Raw genomic sequence first — 19,530 nt, 5'->3', positions numbered from 1 at the left:
GAAGGGCTGGTAGCAATACAGGGGAGGATGGCAACGAATTGGGCAGGAGTAGGGCCACGGCAGTGGAACGAACAGGAGCACAGTGGAAGTCCGCAGTGGCAAGATTGGGCCCCTTGAGGGGGACGAGGTGGGTACAGGGGCCGAAGAGGGGGCGGACAAGGGTACGGGGGAATGGGAGGAAGTGAATGGCAGGGTCCCAGGGGTGCGCAAGGAAGTTGTTGGAACTGCGGGAGGTGGGGACACTTTTCCAGAGAGTGCAGGAATAAAACAAACAATGGGTTTCCAGAGGTAGAACTATATGGCCATCCTCATCCGGGGAGCCCATATGGTCTCCCAATGGGACAACTACAAAGGGACCCAGGGCAGGGGTAACCGGAGCAAAGGCAGGGGCACCAATACAGAACACAGAATCACCAAAAGAATAATGACACTATGCACCACGCCCCAGGTAACCCTTTCGCGACAACAGCAACTGGGGCCCCAGTACCAGCCCCCTATAGTGGGGTATCAGTAGTTTCAGGGAGCGTGTTCAACCAGGGGGGGAAATGAGACACCCCGCATAGGACAGCCCACAGAGAACACTTGCGTGTCCAGTTCTATCTACAACCTACGATGCAGCAGAGGAACCATTGGTAGGGGCGCAGATAGGAGACAAGCAGTTCATATTCATGGTGGATTCGGGAGCGGAGAAATCATGCATTAAGGAGGGCCGGTTTCCGTTATCTAACCGGAAGTTAGAGACGCAGGGGTTCTCTGGGGCTGTGATTGAAGTTTCTTACACAGAAGCTTTGGATGTGACAGTGGGGGGGTAAAACTGTAAAAACACCCTTATTGTATTATGAACATTCGCCAATAAACTTACTAGGAAGGAACCTTCTTAGCAAGCTTAACATGACAATATCATTCACAGAAAGAGGAATAGTGTGTTCGACACCAGGAATATGTTCATTACGTTTAATGCTGGTAGTGCAGGCTCACACAACTGCTCCGGAAATACGCAGCCTGCCAGTGGACGAAAGAATGTTCATTGAGGGTTTGAAGACACTGGCTCAAGTAGTCCCTGAGCTAAAAAAGCTGGAGTGGAGAATACCGGCGGAATTCATCTTCCGCCCAATAGTACACCCAGACATAACACCAGGGTCAGTGGTATCCTTAGACTTACATGCTGTACAGGTGTCAGCCAAAAGGATTGCTGTAATTGGGATGGACATAGACGGGTGTGAATGGCGCACAGTACTGTGCATCAATGCTAACATTGCCCTACGAGTCTTATCTAATGAGGATCTCTTCTCTGATTCAGAAAATGATGGTGAAATAATAATGGAAATAGCAATGCCCTGTGACATTTTGATTCAGGCTAGGCAAATTCCCGTTCAGTTGATGGCAGTAGTGGGAACACCACCGTCATTTTTTGACGAAGACATGCGACTGGTGCCAGGCAATTTGTGGACAACAGGCCCCCATGATGTGGGGTTGTTGCATGGAATGACGCCAGTGGTCATACAACTCAAACAAGGGGCAATCCTGCCCCGAGTAAAGCAATATCCATTGTCCCGTGAAGCTGAGGAAGGGATAAAAGAGACAATAAATGCATTATTAGCTCAGGGAATAATAGTGCCTTCAAACTCACCATGCAACACCTGTATCTACCCGATTAAAAAGCAAAGGGAGGGGCTTGGAGGATGATCCAGGCTTTACGCCCCTTAAATGACGTCATACAGAAAGAGTTCCCTTTGGTCCCAAACCCTGCTTCAATATTATGCAGTATCCCAAAAACGGCATCACATTTTACAGTGGTCGATTTGAAAAACGCATTCTTCTCCATCCCCTTGGCTGAAGAAAGAAGATACCTGACGGCATTCACCTTAGGGGGAAAGAGATACAAACATTGCAGATTACCACAGGGATACTGTGAGAGCCCAAGTATATTCAACCGCATACTACACGAAGACTTGAGTAATTTATCAGTTGAAAGCACAATCATTCAGTATGTAGACGATCTGCTCGTCTGCGCACAGAATGAAGAAACATGCAGAAAAGACTCAGTAACACTCCTGTCACTGCTGGCAAACAAGGGGTACAAAGTGGACAAGGAAAAGCTACAATACTGTCAGGAAGAGGTCTTATACTTGGGGCAGCTGATATCGAAAGATGGAAAGAAAATAATCCCTGACAGGGTAGAAGCAACAAGATCAGTAAGAGAACCCACAACAGTGAAGGAGATGCAGAAATTCTTGGGAATGTGCAATTATTGCAGAGCATGGATATTAGATTATGCAGCCTACACGAGACCATTACTGCAAGCACTCAAGGAGGCACAACAAGAGAACAGGAAAATAGAATGGTCAGAAGAGATGAGTGACTCATTCAAGTCACTAAAAGAATTGATTTTGAGTGCTCCAGTACTCGCCAACCCTGATTATGAGCGCAAGTTTTTCCAATTCTCACATTGTAAGGGAACACTCATGACAGCTGTACTGACACAAAAGACTTCTCTAGGACACAAACCGCTGGCTTACTATAGTGGCACTTTGGATGCGGTGATGCAAGGACACTTTGCATGCCAGCAGTCTCTCGCCGCCGCCGCGTTCACCATTGAGAAAAGTGCCACAATAGTAATGGGATGCCCTGTCACATTGTTTGTGGAACACTCGTTATTCGCAAGCTTGAGAGATCAAAAAGTACACTGACCACACAGCGAGCGACTGCATATGGAATAATACTGTCCAGTGCCAATATCCATGTGGTACGATGCAGGACAGTGAATCCAGCAACATTCATCACAGAAACATGCACACTGGAGGACATGCAGGAACACAACTGTGCGACTTACACAGAGGAAAAACGGGAGGACACAGTGGTGTGCGAGAATGCCCTGAGCGAGGGGGAGGTGTACTTTGTGGATGGGTCAGCATCAATTGACATGGACACGGGAGAGAAACATGTGGGGTTGGCAGTGGTGAGGTTAGAAGAAGGTGAGTATGAGACACTAGTGCAGTATCGCCTTCCATCCCATTTATCAGCACAGGCAGCGGAACTCATTGCCTTAATAGAAGAACTACATGCAGCTAAAGGTTGTGCAGTAACAATATACACAGATTCAGCTTACATGACGAAAACAGTACATGGAGGTCTGGCAAGATGGGGGCGGAGGGGGTTTCGAAGAGCAGATGGGACTCCAGTGCAACATGCAGAATTGCTGAAGGAGTTAATTGAGGCCCTAAAAGACCCAACAGTGGTAGCAATAGTGAAGTGCCAAGCACATACGTCAAACACAGACGTTGTGTCTTTGGGGAACGCGGCAGCGGACACTGCCGCCAAGGAAGCTTCATACTTTGAAAAACATGAAACAGGTGAGTACATGCTACAGCACAAGACAAACGTAGAGCTCCCAGAAGGATACAATGCGATGCCCATATCACAAATACTAGAGCTGCAGGAAGGAGCAAGTGGTGATGAAAAGATGATGTGGGTAAAACGAGGGTGCAGCCAATCAGCAACAGACTTGTTATGGTGACAAAACAACTCAGGGAAAGTGGTAGTGCCGGTCAAGCTATTGTAAATGGCATTTCAGCAATTACACTTTCCAGCCCACAACACGAAAGAACACATTGCAGCAGAGATACAAGAAGACTGGTTCGTGCCCTGTCTCCAGGAGCATGTATCAAGATTGACAATGGAGTGCACAACGTGCCAGATATACAATTCTGGAATGACGTTACGTACACTCAGGGGAACAATTCCACAACCAGTAGGACCCTTCAGGGAGTTGCATATTCACTACGCGGATATGGGAGAAAGGTGTAATGTGGCACGCTACATGATTGTGGTTGTATGCCCATTCTCGAGGTGGGTGGAAGCAGGCCCATGTGCACGACCTGATGCTAAAAGTGCTGCAAAGTTCCTGATGAGAGAAGTATTCCCGCACTGGGGAATTTGCGACATAATTCGCTCAGACAACGGCACTCATTTCGTGAACGAGCTTTTCAAAGAAGTGACGACCTTATTGGGAATAAAACATAAATTATGCTCAATTTATCATCCTCAAAGTAATGTTGTGGTGGAAAAGATGAACGGACTGTTAAAAGGGAGATTGTCAAAATTATTTTTCTCATTAAAGAAAAACTGGATTTACTGTTTACCCCTTGCGCTGTTTGAGCTGAGGAATCAGCCAAGCAAGGACCACCATTTGTCCCCGCACGAAATCGTGACCGGGAGACGAATGCACACAGCAAACTTGCCACTGCGCCAACACTCAGACGCGCACAGAAGCGCTGCGATATTGGGAGATGAATTCACGGAATACCTGAAAAAGCTAATTAGGGCGGCGCGCGCCATATCAAAGCAGCTCTCACCACCGTTCACAAGGGAAGAGGGGAACACAACGGAACCTGAAACACCGGTACAACTGATGCCGGGAGAGTTCATTTATGTCTGGAGCTTTGTGCGCCGGTGGAATGCACCACGGTTCCACGGACCATATGAAGTAGTATTTTGCACCCCTACAGCTGTAACAGTTAAGGGCCTCAAGTACTGGATACATTTGACGGATGTACGAAAAGCATATAATAGTGTGCAGGAAGAGGTGGATGAGGAGGCACAGACAAAAGCAAACAATGCTAATGAAAATGATGAGTGAATACAAAAATGTGTGTGGATGAAGTATACCTGCCAGAGAAAATTGTTAACAAAAAACCTTATATTACAGGTTATCTATAATGATGAAGGATTGAAGGATTGCAAAAAAAAAAATAATAATAATGATGGGTTTATGTGTAAAAAAAAAAAATAATGTGAAGATTACGTATGTTGTATGCTCCCTTCTCTGTACATCCCAACCCCCCTGCCCTACCCAATCCTATTCCCCTTCCATGATACCTTGGCACTGGTAGTGCCAAAAAAAATGTTTACATGCACGCACTTAATGCACTTTTATATCTCAAACAGGAACTACCATGGCATCTAACGGGCAGCCTACAACGGATAGACTTATTAGATACAGAGAATTTTTAGCTGAAAGATGTAGATATTCGTATGAGTGTGGATTGTCTGTTTGCATTACATTTTTCTTTACAATTATGTTTGGCCTGGTTACGTATTGGTTCATAGCGTTCAGCTCTATTGAGATGAACGAGGGGGGAGGGGTTAACGGAACTAATGTGACAAATGAAACAGCAATTATAAATACTAAAGAAGGTGATTTTTTGGTATGGGATGGAACTAAACTGGTATGGGGATATTACACAACACCATCCAATGTTGCTATCTCGCAAAATGAAGGCCTGCGGGGGGAAATGCAAAACAGTACAACTTCCCCACCAAAAGTATCTAATTACAATGTTCACAGTCTAAATGATCGTAACCCCTCTGCTATATCCTGGTTATATAACAACCATCACCAGCCGGCCCGCTCCCATAACAAAAAACACACTGTTAGATAGCATGAAGAAAGAAAATGAAGAAATGACGAGGTACAAAATATTATATGATGATTGGGCGAAGGGGGGCGAGAGGGAGAAAGGGGGGCCCACACTGTCCATTGCCCATGCAGCTGGGAAATACCTTAGAAAAAGAAATAACAGACGGAAAAGGGAGGCGGGGAGGAGAAAGTATGATGAGTATTATGGGTTAGGATTAGACAAAATGAAGACCCACGACACCCCCACCAGACAAATAAATGGTATGCGGACATGAGTGCAACGGCTAAGCAAACAACGAACGAGAGCTGTTATGTCTGCTCCCTCATTCCCCATGCTTCAGGTACACCCAAAGTATTGTTACCGAAAGAGTTGCCTATTGTCGATGCCCAGTGCCTCCTTCATCTCACGTTGTGCAGAATTAAGAACACCTTCCAGGCACATGAGGTAACTTTTAGGATGCTGCAGAACGAGAAGACCTGTTACCCAAAGGCAGTAGGAGTGGTATGTTTGGAGGAGCCATTTTTTATAATACAAGGGACACTTTTTTCGGACAACAAGTGGAAGGACGAAGAAATAATGTGCAAGGCTGAAGCACTGTGGGGTGTGGTACCAGAGAAACTGCAATGGATAGAAGAGACATGCACACCCATATGGAAGGAACACATCTCAAAATTGACTTGGGTAACGGCCATCGAAAAACCCTTCAAGCTGCAGAAGGAAATAAACTATGAACTTTGTTTCAAGGGAGACGGGAGAACCACCATGAGGGCAAACAAGAACTGTAACAAGACCCTCACCATCCCAGATATGAGAAAAGGGACAGCGGCCCTAATGGATACCTATTGGGTATGTGGCAACCAGGCATACCTACACCTCCCACAATCCTGGGGTGGCAGCTGTTCATTGGCCACCCTGCACTCCGCGCTAATGGTAATCCCGGAAAGCCACATTGATGGGGGCAAGGAGACGCGAGGAAAATCTCAACAGAGTGAGGCCCAACCAACTGCAGAATCACAAGTATATGTCCTGTCCTCCGGAAACAAGGAAGGGGCGCTGTCCCGAAACAGACGATCATCGAACTACATATCAAAAGCATCATCAGAACTGCTGGCACAGATCCCGGATAAATATCGATTATTCAGCTCTGCAGAAACTTTCTCCGCCTCACTCGTCCAAACTATCCAGGCGCGAGCAAATGCAAAGTGGCTCCAAATCACACGTTGGGAACTGATCCAACTGGCAAATGATACTGAAGAAGGGTTTAACGTAATAAAGGTGGAACTCCGAGCACTACGGCTAATGACCATGCAGAACAGGTATGTCTTGGACCTGTTGACAGCAATGGACGGAGGTGTTTGCCGAAAAATTGGAAGTGCCTGCTGCACTTTCGTACCTTCTGAAGACGCAGATAACGACTCCCTGTCCCATGTGATCGAAGCAGTACACAACCTAGGAGAAAGAATGAGAATGGAAGGTGGAGCAGAAGAAAGTACATGGTTCGACAATATCTTCTCCTGGGTCCCATCATGGCTGGGAATGACTGTCAAGTTTTTGATGCCGGCTGTAGTGTTCCTCCTTTTCATTTTTTGCCTATGCCAGGTGGGTCTTCGATGTTGTGCCAACGCAGTGCCGAATGGTGCAATGATGATGGTGACAATGGTCAACGCCCGCGGTACAATACAAACTATGCAGGAAGCACAGGTACAAACGGGAACAGATTACACGTCAAGATTCCAGATGGTGCCCATGTACCACGACAAGGATATAGTAGATAAGTTATGGCACACTACAATTAAATAACCCCGTGTACTTGAATGGTATGAGGAAGTGTGGGTGGACCTAGAAGGGGAGAGCGTTGTATATACCTGACCTGTACCCCAGATGAATATGCTAGGAGAGGTGAAAGCCTGCGAGGGGTGTGCAGGGCATGGATGCCCATAAAAGGCACCCCTGCATGGGATGACGCTATAGCTGACGAGGAAGAGTGCAGGAGGTTGGAGGATTTAAAGTTTTCGTTACTTAAGTAACGAAAGGGAGGAAATGTATGGGAGGACTGATCCAGGAGATCCCCCTCCCCCGCCTCTTCTCCCCCGGTGAGGTTCATGGCTCATCAGTTGTCCTTCCTGCCACCAGGGCCCAGGTGGTGGGTGGGGCACTGGCTGAAGACATTGACCAAACCTGCTCAATTTAGCTAGGCCCTGGAAACCATTTTGTCTAAATAAAAATGGCTTGAGCCCTGTGCACCGCAGCGCGGCCCCCACCCTTGGAGAGTGTCACTTCTCCCTGTGGCCGCAGTTCTCTGGCAGATCCGCTGCGAGCCCGTTCCCACGAACAGACGGACATGAGCTAGTGTCAGATAGCAACACTGTAACATTTCACCTTCCGCAGTGTATCGCTGTTCCTAGTATGACCCGATCAGCAGGGCCGGGGTGGGAAAGAACTGTAAAATGGCCCCCTGACAAAAGCAGAGTCCCCAAATACTAATGAGTAAACCACCTGTGTTGAAACTTTTCTCTCCACGGCCGTTCTGACTAAAAACCGGTAAATTCCATACAGATGGCCGAATGTGTGTGTACATGACATTCGGGATGAAGTACCCACATCCCCGTAGCTATGCGCAAATAGTAAAAGGTGTCCCGAGGGGCTTTTTGTGTTACGTGTTTCATCAAGAAGACTGCACCCCACGGTCCCGCACCATAAATGAACTAATGCTGCTAGAGTGCAAAGGAAGACAAATGTAACCATAATGAGAGCTCACGCAAGGGGTGCACGAAAAATGCACCATATGTATGTCCAAGCTCACTATGTGCCACTGCCACCTGTCTCATTGGTGGGCTGTTCCTGCGTGCTCCACCAACCTTACTAGTACCTCACTTACCGTGCATGTACAGGCATATAACAAAATGTTGTAATGTTAGAAACTTAGTGTATACGTAATATGCTCGAATTGGCCATATGGATGGTACAAGCAACGTCAAAAACGTGAACTTCGAAAAGACTCAATGAGTATTGTATCTTATATGAATGTTTATGTCTCTTCCATCTAAAATATGCAACACACGAGGAAAATACCTTTGCGAGCACATGCAAGGCCATTCCTCCCTTCACCCCCCCAGTAAAGCCTGCCAGACAGAAAAAGCAGAGGCCTGTGCTGCCCTGCACCACCTCCCCCAAGTCGGCTGGAGCCGCTTCAAGCAGTCACATTCCCCCGCAGCACCCAAGGCCACGGCTTGCCACCTGAATTATTTATAACCCAGCAGTAAACCCCGGCCTTAAAACACAGATCCAAAGTCGCCCTTTCTTAGGCTCCACAACCCACCGGCTCACCGTAGATTAATGGCTCCTGTAAAATTAGGACACCCAATATTATGGCAACACTACAGGAACACATCCATAATGACTTCTAACAAGACATGCGAAAGCAGACTACTCGTCCCATGCCCTGAGACCCAACCCCGCGAACTATGATACCCGGTCAACAGGACAAAGGTAACCATGTATTGATGTATCGCCACACGACCCCCCTCTAGGTGCATTCCTCCTGTGTTGTGTTAACCTGTAGAATAACCTATTGGAAGATTTACCAGGGAAGATAATAATGCAATGTTGGATGACTGCGGTGTGCGTGGCCCTAGGGCAGAAAGTCAGGAAAGACATTCATCTCTGACACTAATCACGGTTGGCACAACAACACCGCCCGGATGAGCCCAGCTGACCTGCCAGGCCCAGCCCCACCCACGAGGGTAACCTGTGACGTCCTCCAGCCGCGGCAAACCACATCGCAGCAGCACCTATAGCTAGTCGTCGCCACCCAATCCCCACGAACTTGTGCCCCCTATAGCATGTAGGTTCTTATGACGTTTTTTGTAAATATATACGCCTGTCTTTGCTATTGTCAGACAGAGCGCTCTCAGAGTTTGCAGAGTTCTATGCATGCCCTATTTTGATTGATAAACTCCCATTTAAGCTCACCCGCACTTTGTCCTGGCCTTATTCCCATCCTGGGAGAGTCCATTATTGTCTCTCATTGTGGGGAGGATCATGCTATCTGGGGGCGCTTGCCTTCACCGGTCAAGTGGTACAGCGAGTACAGCGCTCGCTTTAACATCCGTGCCGACGCAGGTTCCAATCCCGGCAGCGCTCAGATACCTGAGGGTTTGTAGCGCTATATAAATGCGAAATAATTTTCATTCAAATGTATACATTCTGGTACACTCTTATTGTGACCTTTCAACATACCCCGTGGGAAAGGGGAAAGGGACAAACAGCACCAATGTGTATTCCTGCTGCTTTGTATAACGAAGAACAGAAGAATGACCACATATCTTTTATATTTGATGACATGTGTCTGTGATAAAAGGGACGTATGCTTGCATCCCTAAGTGCATAATGCAGACTCGGCTTGATGCTCATTTTATTCTTCATAACACTCACCTTTACAATAAAACATTTTCAGCATTGAAGCATATACAGCTATTTCAGCAGCATCCAAATGTTCATTTGAGCATACATAGCTATCACATCACAATCCATTGGGAGCAAGTGCCATCCAGAGACAATCTTTCCTTTCATGTACTTGATTTTAGGGTGTTGGCTGTGCACAGGCTCAGTTCCCAATGCACCGAAATCCTGAGATAATTATATATGTAGAGGACAAGGGGTGCACATGCTGAAGTTGTCATACCCCCACTGCCCACTGTGATTTAGACCCCTGTCCAGTATAGATTTGGACTGGCACTCCTTTACAGGTCCCCTGTACAGCAGTTTCATTAGCTGCATTTACAAGGATTCAGGTGGGCACTGGACTCTAGACATCTCAGTGGCCATTTATAAGTAGATGCCAGGGTTCTAGTGCTGTGTGGCATTGCTTGTAGGTGTAGTCACGCGGGCTGACGGGCAATCTACTGTACTTGAACTAAGGACTTAGAATCGCAAGAGACAAATACACCCAAAAGCTATTTCTCAGAAATCAAGTGGGAGTGATTTAGGAAGTAGCCCGATTTGTATAAGGCACAAACACACCTGTTGTTTCATTCCTCTATGCCTTCAGAAAAATAGGTTCTGCCTCATACAACGTAACACAAATCAGAAGTGCACTACTTTATAAGTGTTAGAGTAGTGTGCTGTGTAGAAAAAGAAGTGTAGCATATCACACATCAGATGACATGAAGGATAACATAATGCCAATGGATGGCCAGGCCTGGACGCTTCCCAATGACACATTGAGAGAGCAAAGAAACTGGGACATCCTGGGATGAACAGGTGTGTGTGCTGAGGCCAGGAAGCAAGACAGGACAAACCAACTCCTTACATGGGCATGTCCAGCTCCATCACCAGGCCCTCTGAGCATCTCTTCATACAGTGCATGGAGAATCATGGTCTAGACCTTGGCGCTACCTGAGTGTAAAGTGAGATGACCTGTAGTTAGCACCCCTAGATACCACTATACGGCTGGACCCCCAACCTAAAAACTAGACAGTCAGGGGACAGTACTCACCTGCAACCAAGGGAGTACTTGGGGTAACTCCTTCCCAATGAAGGCAAGGGTATCTGGGTGCAGATTAGGATTGCTATACTGTGTGTGGTGCATGGCTTGATTCAGCGCCAGTGAACTCAGGAGGGTCATTTCCAAGACACTGCAGGGCCATTGCAGGTTACTCCCAATGTTGAAGTTTTAGTCTTACAGTTCCTGGTACATGAATGATAACAGTTCATGCAGATATGCAACATCTGGCATAGTCACATGCAACATCAGAGCAACCATTAAATTATAAACAGCTTCACCAGAGACGACGGAGCTCAACAGGTAAGGGATAAAATGATTCAGTAGATCCTGCAACATACCTGACAGCATATCCGACCAGATCAGATTAAATATCCACTAAATGTATACACCATCCTAAATGATACCCCATCACATACTACAATGGGTCAAACCATGACCCTACAAGATGGTACCCCACCATGAGATAATAAATACAAATGGAAAATGTACCCCATCAGATAATCAGTAGCACACAGAACAGAACAGAATGGAACAAAACACCCTTACATTCCATCAACTACGCAACTGAACATGTGATGAATAGAAAATACATCAGATTAGATAACATACCCTATTGTATACAGCGAACTAAATTATACCTGCTATCAGATAATGCATTGAAACACCTAATGATCAGAAAATGCAATTTATCAGATATCACCACCCACAGCCCCACTCCCCCATACATCCCATCTGATAAGTCATGAGTGCAACGGCTAAGCAAACAACGAACGAGAGCTGTTATGTCTGCTCCCTCATTCCCCATGCTTCAGGTACACCCAAAGTATTGTTACCAAAAGAGTTGCCTATTGTCGATGCCCAGTGTCTCCTTCATCTCACGTTGTGCAGAATTAAGAACACCTTCCAGGCACATGAGGTAACTTTTAGGATGCTGCAGAACGAGAAGACCTGTTACCCAAAGGCAGTAGGAGTGGTATGTTTGGAGCCATTTTTTATAATACAAGGGACACTTTTTTCGGACAACAAGTGGAAGGACGAAGAAATAATGTGCAAGGCTGAAGCATTGTAAAATATTCAGCATACTTATGCGATCAGAACACAAAGTACATTCCAATGCATCAACCACCTCTGTGATAACTCGGCTATCACTGATCTAGCCCTGGCTAGGCTGACCTCTTTCCTCTCCGATCAACCTTCCCAGGTCCAACTTGGGTTCTTCCTCTCCTCTATCTCTACCTGTGGTATTCCCCAGGGGTCTAACCTCTCTCCCTGGCTGTTCAACCAATACCCGACTCTTCTTGCCCACTGCATTGCTGCTCTCTGCCCCAACTTTCAGTGCTATGCGGAGGACACTCAGCTCATTTTCAGGGTCACCTTCAGCCACCTCCTCTCCTTCTCTCATCTGTGACTGTCTATCTGCTATCCAGGAGTGGTGTGCCGCCAATGATCTCTGCCTTAATGCCAGTAAGACGGAGATTCTCCTCATCAGCTCACCTGCTCCCTCCTTTCTTGCCTGTCGCTCTCTGGCTGGCCTCTCTTGGCCCTCTTCCTGTCCCACAGGACTGCAAAACTTGTCCTTGGCCTCATGCCCTGGGATCGAATCTCTCCAGCTCTGAAATCTCTCCATTGGCTCCCAGTGGAAGCAAGGATTACATTCAAAACCCTCTGGATGGTCCACAAGACTTTCTGGGGCCTGGTTCAAAATACCTTCAGCTATGCCTCTGCAAATACCTCCCCTCTCGAGCTCTTCTCTCCTCTACCTCTAACTCCCTCCATGTCAATCGTTTTTCAAAGAAACGAGCTGGGGGTAGATCTCTATCTTTGGCTGGGGCCTCCCTCTGGAAAAGCCTCCCTGTCACTCTAAAACATGAGGCGAACCATCTCCGGTTCCGGAAGCACCTCAAGACCTTCCTCTTTGCTTCTGCCTTCGCGCCCCCTCTCCCCTGCTTATCTGCTCTCTCTTGGCACTGTGCACCTGGCCACCCTCTTTCCCCTGGGCCAAGCTACCTGATCACCTTGCCACCCTCCTGCCCTGCCTCTTGCCACCCTTCACTGGGGACTGTCTCTGTACCCATACAGCCCCCACCCCCATTTTCTTCTTGTTCTGCACTTATCAGACCTACCCAGTCTGCTACCTTAAACATAGCACTTGCCACTTGCTGGCTGCACTACCACTGTTTATTGCCTCCATTTTCTATTTATTTTATTTATTATTATTTATCTGCTCTCCTCTATTCCACACTTTCCACTCTTCCCCTTCCATGCGCTTTTCCCTTTTCCCTTTCCCATGCACTTCCACGTTCTCAATGTCACTGGGCCTAGTAAGATCATTATTGTGTTGTTTCTCCCCTGTTGCCCTCCCTTGCCTAGTTGCGCTCTGAAACACCTGTGTACGAGTACGATACAAATAAAATATCATATCATATCATACCTGTGAGGCTAAAACCTCAGGGTCATCTTCGACTCCACTCTCTCCTTCTCTCTTCACATCTCTGACGTATCTAAGAAGTCACACTACCAGCTGCACCTCCTCAGAGGTATTCTTCATTTACTCTCCTTCCCCCAGAAGCTCACTGTCTCCAGAGCTTTGGTTCCCTCTAGGCTGGACTACTGTAAAAGCCTTTTCCTAAATCTGCCTGCTTCTACTCTCCACCCTCTGCAACTCATCCAGAACATGGCTGCTAGACTTGGCCTTGGCCTCAAGCCCAGGGATTGTATCTCTCCAGGATTGAAATCTCTGTACTGGCTCCCAGTAGCTGTGAGGATTAAGTTCAACACCCTCTGCATTGTCTACAAGGCCTCCAGGGGCCTGGGGCCTCAATACAATCAACTCTCTCTTCCTAAATATCTTCCTTCTCGAGCTCTTTGCTCATCCGCCTCCAACTCCCTCAGGGTCAGTCGCTTCTCCAAGCAATGAGTTGGTGGTAGATTTCTATCTTCGGCTGGGGCCTCCCTCGGGAACAGCCTCCCTGAACCTTGAGGAGAACCATCTCTGAATCCGGGAGCACCTTCAGACCTTCCTCTTTGCTTCTGCTTTTTCTCCTCCTCTCCCCTGCTGTGCTCCTGACTGAAACTGTGCTGGTCACCTGGCTACCCTTGGATCTATGCCCAGGTCCCCCATCCCGCCAGTTGAACACCTGCACTGCCTCCTGGGCAACACCTGAAATTGGGGGCTGTTTTTGTATCCCACAGTCCCCTACCAGCTCTTGACACTTGATGTATGCACTTACCCCTGCACTTGCCACATGACGGCCACACTTTTACCTATTGTTCTAATTTATTTTATTTATTTTACTGTTGATCCTATGTGTTGCACTGCCCCTTCCCTCTTGTCCCCCACACGTTTCCCTTTCCTCCATCCCCTGCATTTGCGAGATTTCAATGTCACCTGCCTAGTAAGATCATTTTCTTTGTCTTCCCTCTGTTGCCCCTCCCTTGCCTCGTCACGCCTTGAAAAACGTGTGTATAGGTGTGTTATAAATGCCATATCATATCATATAATCATATCACACCTGCCATAATGTGATGGATCAGACCATGTGATACATACATTGGCACTGTATTTAGGTGCCATCTTTTGCACCTTATATCACACACAGACAACAGCAGATCAATAATAATAATACCTCATATCAGATGTTCAATCACATCTGGCAATACACTCCATCGGGTGATACTTCCCATCAGACGATATGCTCCATCCGATAATAGCACCATCCGGTACTACACCCCAAAACATGATACATAGATAATACATCTCATTAGATAACACATCTTATCAGATAGCACTGTTCATCAGCTATGTTCTATCTGATAATATATTGGCTTTTAGCACACATGCCATGCTAAATCAATCAATACATCACATAGTGCAGTCCATCTGGATGAAACACACTATCAGATAGTATAAACCATCTGATGATGCATCATGTTCAATAATACCTCCTCAGATTTTGCACCCCAGCAGATAGTACATGGCATCCCACAATACCTTGTCAGATAATACATCCCATCATAGAATACTTCCCCTCTGGTGACGCACACCTCAGATACTGGAATAGACAATGCAATATGTTCAGTAAAATAGTCATCAAATAATACAGCTAATGTTTTAAGTAAAATAGCACACCTCATTGGATTATACAATAGATCCGACTGCAAAGCAAAGCCACCGCCTGCCTCTCGGTCAGGAGTGAGCGAGGCCGCCACTCACCTGAGAATGGATTGGAGCAGTCTCTGTATGGGCCTCTCTTGGGGTATCTGCAGGTGTCTCTCTTCAGTTCTTTCCAGGAGACTCCTCTTCTGAATTGTACTCCCCAGTCACTCCCGTGCCTTTTTATACGCCCCTGAGAAGGGGGAGGGTAGGTCCTGACCCCTGAGCATTGCGCAGGTGAGGGGTGTGTACGAAGCACTACACCATGAAGTCACAGACACTGGAATGTGACATTTACCTTTAATTCCAGTGCCTATCCCCGAAGGTGACAGTAGACGCCAGCAGGATGGGCCGGTTGGTGGGTGCGTAACAGTCCCCCAGGCCACAATGGGCAGTGGTGTCCTGTTTCCGAGGTGGGGCCTGAAGGTCCGGGTTATTTTCTTATTGTCATGAGACCTTAAGAACTGTTCAAATGCATGGACTGACAGGCTGCCTTCACAGTTATATCAGTGCACCTCAATACTGACCTACGCCCTTGACCACACGCAGCTCTGCCACTGTACCTCTATTCTGACCAAATGCTCCTGTTATTTCAGAATGGCGGCCACGTGCAGCTCTACCCCTATCATTCAATTCTTGAGCCCCCCCCCCCTGATTTCAGAACTCTGATCACGTGTACACAGCCCTGAGAGGCACCTCAATCCTGACCTGCTGCCCCCCTGATTACCGAACTCTGATCACATGTACACAGCTCTGTGATGCACCTCAATCCTGACCTCCTGCTCCCCCTGATTACAGAACTCTGATGACATGTACACAGCCCTGCGAGGCACCTCAATCCTGACCTCCTGCTCCCCCTGATTACAGACCTCTGATCTCATGTAGACAGCTCTGCGATGCACCTCAATCCTGACCTTCTGCCCGCTGATTACTGAACTCTGATCATGTGTACACAGCCCTGCGATGCACCTCAATCCTGACCTCCTGCCCCCTGATTACAGAACTCTGAAGACATTTACACAGCCTTGTGAGGCACCTCAATCCTGACCTCCTGCCGCCCTGATCACAGAACTCTGATCACATGTACACAGCCCTGTGGTGCACCTCAATCCTGACCTTCTGCCCCCCATGATTTCAGAACACGACATGTACACAGCTCTGAGATGCACCTCACTCCTGACCTTCTGTCCCCCTGATTCCAGAACTCTCATCACATGTACACAGCTCTGTGATGCACCTCAATACTGACCTCCTGCTCCCCCTGATTACAGAACTCTGATCACAGGTACACAGCTCTGTGATGCACCTAAATTCTGACCTCCTGAGCCCTGATTTCAGAACTCTGATCACATGTACACAGCTCTGTAATGCACCTCAATCCTGACCTCCTGCTCCCCCTGATTACAGAACTCTGATGACATGTACACAGCTCTGTAATGCACCTCAATCCTGACCTTCCGCTCCCCCTGATTACAGAACTATGATCAAATGTACACAGCTCTGTGATGCACCTCAATCCTGACCTTCCGCTCCCTCTGATTACAGAACTCTGATCACATGTACACAGCCCTGTGATGCACCTCAATCCTGACCTTCTACTCCCCCTGATTTCAGAACTCTGATGACATGTACACAGCTCTGTGATGCACCTCAATCCTGACCTCCTGCTCCCCCTGATTACAGAACTCTGATGACATGTACACAGCTCTGTGATGCACCTCAATCCCGACCTCCTGTCCTTTCAGTTCAGGAATGACGTCACATCCTCGGAGGCCGCGTTTGATGCTCCGCTAGCCCTGTCTTTTAGCTGCTGGTAGTTTGAATTCTTGGGATATAGGAGCAGGGCTATCTTACTTGCTTCTCACTGAAGCCTGGAAGGGCCATAATGCAAAGTAACTTAAGCTTCGTAGTAGGACGCCCTGGAGAACTTTACATCTCTGCAAACTCTGCTTCTGCTTTGAGAGGAGGAGTAAGCTCGTCCTATTTGCGTAAGGACGCATACTAGCCAAGCAGGTAAGGGGTTAAAGTCACAGAGGATCCTGTGATTTAGCTCTGGCTTGCACTTCTCATTTGATAGCGCGATGCTGCTTGCTGCCCTGCATGTTTTCCCCACTATTCATGTCTTCATGTGTACAACATGCAGTCATCATGGAGATGGAAGAGGCAGAGCTGAACAGCTTATTCATTAGTTCGGGCTTCTAGGTGGCACTTAAGCACCACCTTTAAGCCGAAACTATTGCATTTGAGCAGAGACGTTTTTATGGGAGGGCAAAAGGGGCACTTGCCCAGAGCCCCCACCTTGGTATGTACTAGAACAGCAACCCTTTTGTAGACTGCTAATGTTGGCCTTCTTTATCATTCTGATTGGAGCAAGAATAAAGAGGGCAAGGGGACCTAAAAGGAGTAAACCTGCTTATTATGCTGTGAGACAGCATATCAACCTATAGGAGGTGAGCGCGACGGGTGTGGGAGTCGCGACCAGTAATCTTGCTCCCTTATTTTGATTTGGTGGAGGGGGGCCCCAAAGATGTCCGTGCCCAGGGCCCAAAAATGCTTAAGATGGCCTTGCATTTGAGTATAGATAAGGAGAATGGCATATGAGGAGGAACACACTGCGTGCAGGTGTTGTTTGGTATTTGGCCACCCATGGCCAAGCTAATCCCTATGCCCAGTCCCACCCAGTGGCAGTTCCTGCTCCTTCCCGCCCAAAATGCCTCCTCATGGGAACTCTTTGAGCTCGCTTTATTCATGCCTTACCATCAAACTTAGCACTCAAAGTGCCTGACAGTGTTTTTTCAAAGCAGTCTTCTGAGAGCTAATGACTTAAATGGAATATTAACCGTGCTATTGGTGTAATACAAATGCCTCTACCAGGTCTGACTTCAGCCACTCGATTTTTCAGCACTCTGCATGTGCTTCACTGAAGTCCTGCTAAAAACAAGCATTGGCAAAGCCAACAGTTTTTGTTTCTGTATATGTGTTAGGCATTTTCCAGGCACTGCTACGTGCACCATTTCCTGCCTGCTGCCATCAATGGCTAGTTAATACCACTGTGGCAATGCTGGGAAAGTGCCTTTCCCATGCCTACACGAAAGCTCTTAACTGTTGCCTTTGCAATGCTTGTTTGATTTTGTGTTCGACTCTTTCATTGGAGCAAGATATTGAGCAGCCAGCAGGGGGCGCTGTAGGGTTTTCCTCTGAGCTTCACATGTGCAGACACCAAAGTCCAGGGGACCAAAATAACCAAAACCGGGTGACAACAAGTTATTACAGCACAGCCTGGGCTCCTCACGTGTCTCCAGGCTACATAGGCTCGCACTTTACTGGACACCGCCCCTTCCCCCCTGCTGGCCTAAGGGGAACATAACACTCACCACAAATATTGTTTGTGGACTCAAGTGCACCTTCAGCTTGTGCCGAGTTGTTCATGTTGAACACATCTTTAAATTGTCTTCCAAAAGCCGACACTTTTGAAAAGGCGACACTTTTGAAAAGGCGACACTTTTAAAATAATATAATTTTTGTGTTAACAGGACACTGCTCCTCCTCTTCTTCGTAACTAGATCTTTCCTAAGTAGTGCTTTTTTCAAGTGTCAATTTTTTCCCTGTTCCTAATTCTAACCCCATATAGGTTTTATTCTCTCTTTTATGCTGCTTTGTGATTTTTAGATCATGTTTCCACCTCGGCCCTTGGGGCCTTTTACCGGTCTCACTCGTCCGTCTCATTTTTGGAGGTCAACCTTTGGTCTGTGGGGGGGGGGGTGCTATATGCTTGTTTCAGCTTTAACTATTTCATAATACATGTTTCGTAACTTTTAAGAAAGAGCCCAATCAAGCACTCCAAACTTTCAAAAACCCAATAGTTACTGCCCTGCAAAGAACACAGAAACCATACACAACAAGCATTGGAAAAGCCAATAGGTTTTGGCTGTCATATGTTATGTTATTTGATATTTGTATAGCACCTACTGCCATTATTATGGCTTCGAAGCGCTGCGATTTATGAAGCCCATTTGGAAGACCGTAGTCTGTGCAAACATCAACATTCAAAGAACATTACATGCATGTGAATAGTAATTAAAATGTGGTGTCTATTCCATTACTAGCAGAGATGACTATTTAAAAACATTGTACAAATCAAGCAGCGCATTGTGTTCAGGCGCAGAGGTAACTGCTATGTCAGTGACTATGCGACAGCTCGACCACATTTTATGTGCGACTCAGCTCTATTCTATGGGTTGCAGTGCAAGAGGGGGAGTGGGCATTAGAAATGACCTATCAACCCCTAGAGCAACCGTCTATGGTTGAGGGCTCTGCTAAACTTTATATGCAGAACATATGCACACTGAATGACATACATCCACATGCAAATTTAATGGACAATTGTCAGATATGTCCAAGATATATTCAATGCATGTTCTCTTGCTTCTACCCTTGGGTTATTGCAGACT

At 47.0% G+C, this 19,530-nt stretch overlaps 1 protein-coding gene across 2 annotated transcripts in view; it reads right to left on the bottom strand.

The window, feature by feature from the left end:
- The window catches only part of LOC138503240 (uromodulin-like), a 61,984-nt gene extending 46,721 nt beyond the window's left edge, over positions 1-15,263 (bottom strand). The window contains exon 1 of one of the 2 annotated variants that reach the window (XM_069622829.1): positions 15,140-15,263. The gene's annotated coding sequence lies outside the window, so the exon portion shown is untranslated. Of the gene's footprint in view, positions 1-11,759; positions 11,859-15,139 lie in introns of those variants that run through there. The other variant, XM_069622830.1, reaches the window with a different exon arrangement.
- Positions 15,264-19,530: the final 4,267 nt, after the last annotated feature.

Source organism: Ambystoma mexicanum, chromosome 11, assembly GCF_040938575.1.
Source record: "Ambystoma mexicanum isolate Mex_15411 chromosome 11, UKY_AmexF1_1, whole genome shotgun sequence".
In the NCBI taxonomy this organism is placed as follows: Eukaryota; Metazoa; Chordata; class Amphibia; order Caudata; family Ambystomatidae; genus Ambystoma; species Ambystoma mexicanum.
Note: the sequence above shows the minus strand (reverse complement) of the source record. Positions and strands in the feature narration are given on the sequence as shown.